The 11,864-nt window shown below is 50.5% G+C and overlaps 1 pseudogene; it reads left to right on the top strand.

Annotated features, from left to right (window-relative positions):
* Positions 1 to 1,034: 1,034 nt before the first annotated feature.
* LOC124994874 (aminoacyl tRNA synthase complex-interacting multifunctional protein 1-like) lies at positions 1,035 to 1,900 on the top strand (annotated as a pseudogene).
* Positions 1,901 to 11,864: the final 9,964 nt, after the last annotated feature.

Raw genomic sequence — 11,864 nt, 5'->3', positions numbered from 1 at the left:
AACTGAAAGATGATAAAACTTGATGCCGGCAGACAGAGACAATGCGGACAAGATGAACACAGGCAAGTCCAACCCTACAAGTGGATACTAGATAGAAATGATTTAAGAATGCTCCATGCCCAATTTAAAGAATAAGAGGAAAAGTAATGAAAATTAACAAATCAGAACAAATATAAAATGGTCAATGGGGCCACAAATCAAGTTTTCTGAACATATAAACAGTAACCAACAAACTCTTGGAAAGACTGGGCAAGAAGAAAATAAAGTCACGGTGAGCACTATTAAAGTGAAGAGGCATCATCATGACAGGCCTTTCAGGAAGGGTCACAAGCATAGTGACCAGAAATCTGAAAGTTCAGGTGAAATGCACAAATTGCTAGAAAAATAGAGCTTACTTAAATAGACCCACAACAAATTAGGAAACTTAAATAGTCTCAGATTTAACAAAAAGTTAGATCCCTATTAAAAACCTCTTCACAGAAAAACCTCCTAGGTTCAGGATCACTCCTGAATTCTACCAAACATTCTAAGACATGACCTTAATTTTACAAAAAAAATTTCAGCTAAAATAAAAAGAATAATAATTTCTAATTTCTTTGATGAAGGCATATTAATTTACTAAAACTTGAAAAGACCATGACAAGAAAGAAAAATTATAGGTCTAGCTCACACATGAACACAGGTGCAAAAAATCCCAAGGAAAACAGAAGCACAAATGAATTCACCCTCAAGTACAATCTGTGCAATTGAGAAAGACCCCAACTTCTGCCCTCCAGCCCCTGCCCACACTGGCAACAAAATGCAGGGAGGGGGAGGGGGTCCCAGGACGCTGGCAATTTGGGGGAGGGACTGGAAGCTGAGAGCCTGGTGTGGTGAGTGACTGTGTGGAACACGCAGGCGTTGGGCAGGGTCGCTGCCCTGGGGCCTTTCTCACTGCCACCCTAGGCTGGAGGCTGACCCTGCCTGGTGGCCACTGAGGCTGCCCAGGAGCTGCTGTCCACTGCTTCAGGATTTTCTGGTATTTCTTGGAAAAAATGGCAACCATTGATGTGTTCTGAAGAGTGGAACAAAAGGGCGCAGAGGTGGATCTAATCACCGAGGCTCAAGCAGCAAGTCGCTCTTCTTAAGGGAAAGCTATTTTCACAACATTGAGAAGAAACTTCGAGTTGAAAATGCGAAACTGAAGAAAGACACTAAGGCACTGAAACAAGAGCTACTCCAGCAGAAATTCAAAATGGAGTGCACGAGGCAAATCCCATTCCCACGTGGTACCACACCGCAAGTTCTACGATTTCTGAAAATGCGACACAGTCCACACCAGTAATGACCATATTTTCTAATACCAAAGAATAGATAAAAGGAGGGGAAGAAGAAGAAAAGAAGGGGAAAGGGAAAACTGAAAAGAAAGGAGAGAGGAGAAAAACCAGCAGTCATGAGCAGGAAGTGCTGCTGATTGCGCCCACACTGCTTCCTGTCTGGATGGAACTGGTTGCATCCTTACTGCCAACACACTCTGACGCAGTCTCTACCTGTAGGAGCAACAGCCCAGGGGCAGCTGCAGTGGCCTGGTGGATCATGCTCCTCTTGAAGAGAACTGGATGGGGGTTTTACTCTGTGACCAGAAACCTGCAGAGACAGGGTAATGGTAACGTGGCTCGTTCTCCAAGGAAAGCTGATTTTGGCTCCTCCTAAAGGATCTGTTCCTGGAGACAGAATGACTTTTAATGCTTTCCCTGGAGAGCCTGACAAGAAGCTAAATCCTAAGCAGACCTGGGGGCAGATTCAGCCTGCCCTGCACACTAACGATGAGTGTGTGACCACCTGCAAAGGAGCCCCCTTTGAGGTGAAAGGGAAGGGAGTGTGCAGAGCTCAGACCGTGACCAGCAGCAGAATCAAGTAAAATAAAGTGCTTCCATTAATGAAATGCACTGGAGAATAAAAGGAACATGTGTGTCATTTATTAAAAAAAAAAGTCAACATAATTCACCACATGAACCAGATGGGAAAGGATGATACTTTCAATACTGAGAGAAACATTCTTTTAGGCTGGGAATGGTGGTGCACACCTGCAATGCCAGCAGCTCAGGAGGCTGGGAGAGGAGGATTGCAAGTATGAGGTCAGCCTCAGTAACCTGAAGAGAACCTGTCTCAAAATAAAAAAATTAGAAAAAAAGATCTGGGGATATTCTCAGTGGTAAAGCACCTCTAGGTGAAATTTCCAGTACCAACCCCCAAATTTAAAACTACTATAATAGTACTCTAATCATCAAATACCTAAAAGTAGTCCTAACAATGTTGCCACAGCCTGAGAAAACTATCATACATTACTGAAAGAAACTGGAGAACATCTAAGTAAAGGAGGCACACGCCATGTTCGTGGGTTAGAAGAGTCACATGACATGAATGTCCATTCTCCCTGTACCAATATAGTAAGGACAAAATTAAAATCCCAGTAAGATTTTGTGTGGAAACTGATAAATTGATTTCAAAACTTTTATGGACATGCAAAGGCTAACGCAGGCTAACTGGCGTATCAAAACCACCCTCCATCTCAGCGGCTCACTTCCGGGGACACTTGTTTCCTGCCCACGGGACGTTCGAGGCTGCTCAGAGGCTGGCCTTCCCTCAGGCCCTGGGCTGCCAGAAGGCTGCTGTCACAGACCAGGCCTAGAAGGGACCTTCCTTTCTTTTTATTTTTTCGGTTGTCGAGGGACCTTTATTTTGTTCATTTATTTACATGTGGTACTGAGAACTGAACCCAGTGCCTCACACATGCTAGGCAAGCGCTCCACCACTGAGCCACGACCCCAGCTCAGGAAGTGACCTTTCTTGCTCCCGCCTGTACTCCCACCATGCTGGGCACACAGGGAGCAAGGGTGCCTGTCCTGGGACAACCACCTGCCTGGCCTGGGGTCACCCTGCTTTGGTCCTGACCTCACTCTTGCTCACACAGAAGCCTCTCTCCAGAACACCCTGACTGCCACTGTCCCTGTGTGCACATCACGGCCCAGGTTTTAGAGGAGGTGTGATCCCTCCTCAGGTCCAGACGTCTTCTAACACCTACAAACCAGAAAGACAAGGAACATCTCTGGGTCCTTGCCATGCATCCAGTGGGGCCTAGGGCAGGGCAGCGAAGAGACACTGCCAACAGCACAGGGGAGGGGCACACACGGCTGTCTGCAGCAGCCTGGGGCTCCTCCTCAGCAGAGACCTCTCAGGGGCGGCCCTCTCTGCTCGCTGGGGCAGCTGTCTGCTCTGCTGCACTTTGGGTTCTGCAGGCAAGGGGTGAGGGTATGCCCGCCACGCCGTCGGGCCCTGTGACTCCAGACGCAGCGCTCACCGCCCAGAGTGCTCCCATCGACTGCGCCACTCCGTCCCACCGCCTCAGGGAAGCTGACGGGTGTCGTGCGCCCTCTGCTCTGCTGGGGAGGCCCAACTGCCCTCCCACACCCTGAAGGCTTGAGCTCAGTGCGTCTGCTCCCTTGCCACCAGTAACCCGACCATCTTGTGTGGGTGACAACCACATCCATTTTAGTGACAACTGTAAACTCTGTCACTGCACACCTGGTGCAGGCACAGCGATGTCTGCAGTGCTGGCAGGGAAGCCCTGAGCAAGGACTGGTCAGGACAAAGCCAGCCAGGGCACTGCGCTCTGAGGGGGAGCACCGTCAGGAGGCTCGCCCCTGGGTGTGCCAGGCAGGGGTGAAGCTCCCAGGGTCACAGAGAATAGCCAGGGACCGTCTCCCAGGGACCTGCAGGGACCTGCAGAGACCTGCAGGCTGTAGGGCATGGAGCCGTGGCCACCTGAGAGAGCATGCTAAGTCAGACAGCAGGAAGGCCAGGCACCAAGTGGAAGCACCTGCCTGAAGGGCTGCTGGCCTGGGACCAGGAGGCTGCCAGATGCCAGGCGACACAGTCTGTGGGCATGAGGGGCATTTGGGTTTTACTTCTGGAAGTTGGGATTCACGACAGCATGACTCTGACCTACATTCAAGCAGACCCCGCTGGCTGCAGGGCACAGAGAGGGAAGGACCAGCAGCTCCATAAGGGATGGAGTGATAGGAAGACAGACTCTGAGAGACTGTCTAAGGAGGGCCCAGTCTGCTGATGGCTTAGAACGTGGGTCAAGAGAAGCAGGAGTGACCACGGTGTTTTCAACAGCTTTGCTTGCTTACACACTGGGAGGGAACAAAGGAAGACTGGTTCTCTACAAACACCCACGGAACCTGAGCAGTCACCACAACACAGGCCTGACCAAGAAGTAGCTAAGGAACCATAAGACTAAGAACTGACCATTAAAATGACTGTGGAGCTGAAATGTAACACTTAGAAATTTTTCAAAAAATTCTTTCAAATAATTCTTGAGCTAAAAAATAAAAAGAACCATTCATAAAGTATCTAGAAATGACTGAGAAAGGCAGTACTCAAAGTGATATAGAATCACAGTGCACAGAAAGAAGCAGAGGATTTTAAATATATCAGGAAACAAGGGAGAAAGTGTCCTCCACATTCAACCCACAGGCTGAGGGCCCAGCATCCCCCAGCCTGGAGCCTGGAGCTGTCCCAAGGCAGGCCCTGCCACAGAGTGAGCAGAGCAGAGCAGCAGCATCAGAGCTCATGCCGCCTTGCATAGAGACCACAGGTTATTTTATTCAAAATCTAAACTTCTAAACTTTTTGCCCTTGCTTTTCCGCTTCTAGGAATATATGCCACAAAAATATTCTTCCAAGCGTGTTGAGAGATTGGAGAAAAATATTCACTGCAAGGTTTTTAGGAACACTGAGAATGGGGAAAAATCACAGATTCATCAAAAAGAAAACACTGAAATATTACGCAGTCATTTCTAAGAGAGCGTGCCCCACACAACATCAAGTGGGAGAACATTTCTGTAAAAAGTACATCACAAACGCATGCAAAACAGGCACCAAACTCCTGGATGCTGTTCTCCTGGGAAAAGGACTGGGAGGACTGACACATTTGCCATTAGAATTTTTTGGAGAGCAGGTATAAAAGAGAACAATCATTTGTTACTAAGTTTATACCAAAGAACAAGTTAAACCGCTGTCTCCTGTAGACAGAACCAAAGGCATCTTTTGAGGCCCCTCCAGCAGGGTTTGACTCCTTCACACACAGGACCTCAGGGAAACCTCCCCTCTGAGGGAGCTGGCCCTGTGCTGAAGACAGCTTTCCAACCACTTCTGTTTCCAGGGGCACAGCACAATCCAACAAACCTGTACAAGGCCAATCCACGCCTGGGAAAGGAGTTGTACTGAGGTTTTAGAAATGAAATCCTAACTGAACTTTGATTACTGAGATATAAGATCCAGTTTAGTCAATAAAGCAGATGAAAATTTTAGCTATCATATGTGACTAAAAATCTCAAATTGAAAACACTACTGTGATTAATACTTGAATCCAATAGATTTCAACTTACATGTTTTGAGAGCAAAACTGTACGACAAGGAACTCTGCAAATCAAGCACTCGTTCTTTTTACCTATAAAACAAAGCAGACCTTAGTGCACTGCGCTGCAGTGCTTCTAATCACATACCATGCGGACGTTCCAAGGCTCCTTCAGTCTCTTAGAGGACGTATGTCTCCATGCAGCCTTGAGCACCCACACAAGTCCAGGCTCAGGTGGGGGAGGCTGTGGAGAGCTGGACAATCGACACCACTATCCCTGTCCCCCCACTTGGCAAATATGCCCCAACACAGGACCCAGCAGAGATAACACGTAAGGTCACTTTCCCACAGACACTCACTGCGACTAGATCACAGAGTGATGTCCTGATCTAAAGTTCCAACTATCTAAAATTCAAGTGGCTGCTCCAACCCACCCAAAAGATGGAATGAGTTTTATCCTTCCCTACTCGGCCTCCCCTCAGGACACCACAGGAGGCACTGCCCCAGGGAAGACCACGTCTCTTTCACTCACTGGGTACATCTCAATGTGCTCCCGCTGTGAGCCAGTCCTAGGGCCTGAGCAGGAAAGGTGAACACGCCTTGCCTGCCCACACCCAGCTAACCTACCTGCCCAGGTCCAGCTCCAGCAAGAACCCCACCCTATTTCACCACCTCCTCTTTGAGAAACCTACTGTCACTCTGGAAAGCAGGGCTCCAGTAGCTGGCCCTTGCTTAGCACCAGCTCTCCGTGGAGGTACCCAAGCCCCAGGTCAGCATGTGGCCTGGCCACATCCTGGACTCCCATGGCACTCAGCATCACTAAGAAGTCAGCCCCTTCCCAAGACCAATGGAAAACCGCACTGGCCACTTCCTCAGGCCCTCTGGTTTCTGTTCTCCACTGGTCAGCTTGGAGCCCAGGTCCACAGGTGTCCTGCCCTTCCAGGGAGTACACCCAACCCAACTGAATGAACCCAGCTGCCTGCCTCTCACTGGTCAGTGCAGCTGGGAATGGGGATTCCATGGAGAGGTGGCGCCACAGATCTGCGGATTCCAGTGCTCCTGGGTCTGCCATGCTGCTCTGCGACCCATCTGCTTTTCTTGGTGGTTTTCTCCAGCCTCTGTGGGGATGTTCACATGAGGGACGAAAGCAGCCCCACTCACGACCCACTCTGTTTCCCTGCCTTCTCTGGACTCACCAGCAGAACCTCCAGCTCACTGCCTCCTTCCTCTCTATCTTGCAAGTCTGTGTGGTCATCTGCCCCCTCCCCCAGCTCCCTGCACAGAATGGGAGTGTGGGTGTGCAAGAAATGGTACCTTCTCACAGCCTCCGGAATGGCCTCCTTCCCTCTTTCCACAAACACATAAGGTACTACCTCCTAAGAACATCCACCTTAGACAGCGTGCCCCCGCACGTTCTCTGTAGATTCTGGAACAAGGAAATTCCTCTTGTGCAACCCCATAGCCAGAAGCCACTCAGTTAAAGATTACAGAGACGTCTCATAAAAACCCAAGTGTTCTGCTGGGGGAGGAGGGCTGAGACTCAACAGTGGAAATCATTCACAGCTCAGACAGACAAAGGGATTGATATCTGATACATAAATAGTGCTTCTGAGGCAACTAGAAAGAAACATTCCAAGAAGAAGCTGAAAGGACCCTGACGAGCAACAGCAAAGGTGCAAACAGCCGGTAAGTGTGTGAAAAGAATCCGGGCCACGAATAAACTGCAAAAGCCAGGAGGGCAACAGGCACCACACATCATCACCAGGGATCCAACTGGGCACACCTCTCTGGAGGGGAGTCTGGCCTACCTTAACGTGCACACCCCAAGGGGGATATTCCACCCCTACAGATGTATTTCAAAGGAAAAAATCAAGTGTGTAGCAGCAAAGTGTCAGAAAACCTAAATGTCTTCTAATAGGGAATCAACTGCAGGGCACAGTAACTAAAAGATCTTTTAAAACCTTAAAAATGATACGGACGTATTTTAAGGGGAAAGATGCCCCAGTAATCAATGAAAGCAGATTATAATGGCATACACATACATATATGTCACTTTTTACTTAAAATTTTGCATCTACAGGAAAAAGTCTGGGAGGATGTACACCAGAGTTTAAGGAGAGCTGGTGAGCGTGGATGGCTGGACAGCCACATCATGGCTCTGCCCACAGCCCTGCTTTTCACCTGGATCGGGTGTGCTCCCAGCACTCAGTGTCTGCGGCTTTCTGGAAGAAGAACCTCAGCCAACTGAGACCTGCTTTAGCCTCAGGCTTCAAGAGTCAGAAGAACCTGGGAATTTCCTCACGTCCCAGGCCCTCCACCAAGCAACTGCTAACAGGATACTGTGGCCTCAAGAGCTGCCACTCTGAGCCCTGTCTCTGTACTCCCAACACCACAAAGGCAAACGTCTCCATCATTCTAATGTCACCCCATATCAGTAGTGACTGCTGCCACAAGCCCAGCAGATGCACCCAAACACTGATCTGTCTTCACTGGGAACTCCAGCTCATCAACGCCCCTCTTCCACCTTACACCACCTTTGTTCTACTTGCACTTACCCTCTTCAAGGTGATGACACCTTCCAGTTGTCTCCCCCTGGTGCTTTCTATACTCGAGGGACTTTAATTACCATCTCCATATTTTTTGCTCCAATTGTAGTTTTGAATGTACCCCAAAATCTCAAATATTAAAGGTTTGGTCCTTAGCTGGTGGTGTTATTGGGAGGAATGGAAACTTAAGGAGTTTAGATGGAGCTGGAGGAACAGGCAGCTGGGGAGTATGTTTGTGAAGGGTATATCATGTTCCCAGCCCCCAGTTTCCTGTCTCCTATGAGGTGGGCCACTTTGTGCTTCCAGGGCTCCCTGACATGATGTTCTGCTTCACCACAGGCCCGAAGCAACGGGAGTCAGATGATCATGAACTGAAACCTCTAAAACCAGGAGTCAACATTAATATTTCCTCCTTTCAAGTTATGTCTGGCATATTGTCACAGAAATGGAAAGTTAACACAGAAAATTGGTACCAAGAAGCGGTTTGTGGCTGTGACTGTAACTGATCGTATGGTTCAGAAGTCTTCACAGGTGGTTTGTGGGGAGATTCAGAAAAGTCTGAAGATGCAGGCTAGAAAAAGCTTAGAACACTTCAAGCAGAACTTAATGCGCAACTAGTGGACCTCAGAAGACTAGACTGCTAATAGGAATGTGCACAGTAAAGACTATGCTCATGAAGTTTTAGCTGGAAATGAGAATTCTATTGGGAACTGAACTAGATGTGACCCATACATTTTAGCAAAGAGCATATCTGCATTTTGTTCATGCCTGAGACTGTGCATGAAGCTGAATTTAAAGGTGATGGACTAATAAATAGGGTGGAAGAAATCTGAAGGCAGCATGGCATTCAGGTTGTGTCATGAGTATTGCGGGCTGCTTTCAGTCAAATTTATAGTAAGAACTGGGAGCAAAAAGCTGAGTGGAAAGATCTGAAAAATTTGCAGTTTGGTCAGAAAAGGAGCACACTTAAAGTTGCAGGCAAGAAGGGTGCAATTGCTGAAGGGCTTGGCACCAACAAAATTAAACCAAATGCTTTGCACTAGGAAAATAGGGAAGATGCCTTGAGGTCATCTCAGGAACTGGCCAGACCCCCACCAATAGTAGCCTCAAGAGTATGAAAAGAATAAAGACTTTTCTTTGAGAAGAGTGTGCCTGGGTGTCCTGCTCCCATGGGCCATACAGAAGTTCTTTCCCCAGTATTTGTTTCACTGTGTTCAGTCATTCAGGCACTCAAAGGTCACTGTAGCCACTGTCTAGGGGGCCTGACTACTGTTCAAACAGACCCTGGCACTGTTCATGAGGTGCTGGTTTTGCAGGCATGCAGAATGTGGGAGTTATAGGGTTACAAAGTTTCACCAAGGTTTTAGGCAGTGTAGTAGGCTTACAATGCCTGAAGGTAGTCCCAGAGAAGGCAGTGTGTGGAGCTATAAAAATAAAGCCAAAGCTGCAATGGAGACCCTAGAGATGCCAGGAATGGACCATCTCTAGAGCAAAGCCACAGACAATGAGCAGAGTTAGTGCAAAAGTGTGGCCATGTGGGATGCAGCCAGCAAGGCCACAGGGGCAGGTTGTCCAAGACCTTTGGGGCCCACATCCCATCACCACATGGACATGAGCTAGACCTGGAGCTATAAGATTTAATGTTTGCCCTGCTGTGTTCTGGACTTGTTTTGTTCTGATACTTCCTTGGCATTCTCCTATTCCTTTCTTTTGGAATGGGAATAATTAACCTGTGTCACCGAAAGTTGAAATTGTGCTTTTGATTTTTACAGGGCTTACAGCTAAGAGTCTCAGAGGAGACTCTGGACTTGGACTTTGGAGTAATGATGGAACTGGTGACTATGGGAATTCTTGGGAGATGGACTGAATGCATTTCACACTGTGAAGAGGGCATGAGCCTTTGGGGGCTAGGAGCGAATGTTACAGTTTGGATCTGTAATATACCCTAAAGGCTCATGTGTTGAAGGTCTGGGAGGTGGTGAAAACGTCGGGAGTTGGGCCCTAGGTGGAGGAAGCTGGTACCTGGGAGCATGCCCTTGAAAGGTGTATCTTGTCCCCAGTCTATTTACTGGAAGCAAGGGTAAACAGCTTTGCTGTACTGTGTGCTCCCCACCATGATGTTCTGCCTCACTACAGACTCAGACACAACAAAGCCAGGTGACCATGGACTGAAACCTCTGAAGCCATGAGCCCAAATAAACCTTTCCTCCTTTTAAAAAATATATTTAGTTGTAGATAGACACAATACCTTTGTCTATTTAGTTTTTTTTTTTTTTTAATGTGGTGCTGGGGATTAAACTCAGTGCCTCACACATGCTAGGCAAGAGCTCTACCACTGAGCCACGACCCCAGCCTCCTTTCCTTACATGCCCATCAGTCCAACTGATGAGTAAGGTAAGGTGTACCCTACAGTAAGGACAGATGAACCACAGTATGCACACTGAGAGGAACCTAGCAAAGGGAAAGCATGCATGCTGTACGCTGCACGATCCCTCTGGGGGTATTCCAGTCTACCGTCATCCATGGAGGCAGTCAGGCAGCCGTCCCCAAGGGCCTTCAGGCTTGGCCATGAGTCCATTTCTCAGGTAGTGCCATTTTGTGAAAATTCACTGCCTTTGTATTCTTGTTCTTTTTCCCTGTATGAACTCTATCTCAACATAAAACATTCACAGAAGAAAATTTAGGACGTCCCTGACTGTGTGACCAGCTCGCCTGCTCCAAACCAGGGGTTCCATGGCAGCAGATGTTCTGGGGGGCTTTGAAGTTCCCATACTCCCTGCCCCTGGGAACCCCACCCCATCCTGCTCACTCCATCCAGTCCCTCAGGGATTCCTGCCCCTGGGGATCCCCACCCCACACTCCCTGACCCCTCTCTGAGGGACCCATTCCCCCGCGCCCTCCCTGGTGACCCAGCCCCACACTCCCCCGCCCGGTCCCTGGAGATCCCCACCCCACACTCCCCAACCCCGTCTCTGGGGGACCCCAGCCCCACCGTCCTCCACCCTGCCCCATCCCTGGTGACCCAGCCCCACACTCCCCCACCCGGACCCTCGGGCTCGCCCGGCCCCACTGCCCGGCCCCACCGAGACCTTTGCCGAGGCAGGAGTCGCAGTACACGTGCCCACAGCTGGTCAGGCTGAAGGACGACTTCCTGCTCGGCGACTGGAAGCAGTAGTTACAGAACACCCCGCTGGCCATGCTGCCGCGCCCGCCCTGCGCCCAGCGAGGGCCAGGCGCGCGAGGTCCTCGAGGGCACACCTCCGGGCGGGCAGGCGGCTCTGCGCCTGCGCACACGGGCCCTGCAGCCTGCGTGACGCGTGCGTCCCGCCACAAGCCGCGCCGCCGTACCTACGCTGTGGGCGGGGAGGCGGCAGCTCTGCGCCTGCGCACGCGCGACCCCGCGCCTGCGCACCGAACGCGTCCCGCCAAAACGCACGCGGGGACGTACCTAGCGAGTGGGCGGGGAGGCGGCTGTTCCCGCCAAACCCTCGCGGGGGAGAACGCGGTGGCTGGGCGTCGTGTCCCTCCTGGGAGGGCAGCAAGACCCAGCGGTCCTCTTCGCTGTTAACGAAAGCTCAGCACCGGTCGCCGTCGCCCGTCCAGTAGGAGGAAAGGTTTTGAGGAAAAAAGAGCGTTTCACCGACTTGCGCACAGCGGACCCGGCCGAGGCCATGCCCACCGCCGGGCACAGCGGGCTCGGAAGAGAGCTCCGGAGGGCCGCGTCGCACCTCCGGTCGCGCCCAGGGTCTGGTGCCCACCGCCTGGAGGGAGCGCCCGGCCCCGCGCGGGCGCCGTGGCTAAGGCGGGGGGCAGTGCCAGTCTCTTCCCCGGGAAAAGCCGGCGGGGAATGAGCCCCTGCCGTGGGCGCGGAGCACTGGGCACCGGCCGCCAGGGTCAGGGAGCGGGCAGGAGGCC

The sequence above is a fragment of the Sciurus carolinensis genome, chromosome 10, assembly GCF_902686445.1.
Source record: "Sciurus carolinensis chromosome 10, mSciCar1.2, whole genome shotgun sequence".
Taxonomy (NCBI): domain Eukaryota; kingdom Metazoa; phylum Chordata; class Mammalia; order Rodentia; family Sciuridae; genus Sciurus; species Sciurus carolinensis.
Note: the sequence above shows the minus strand (reverse complement) of the source record. Positions and strands in the feature narration are given on the sequence as shown.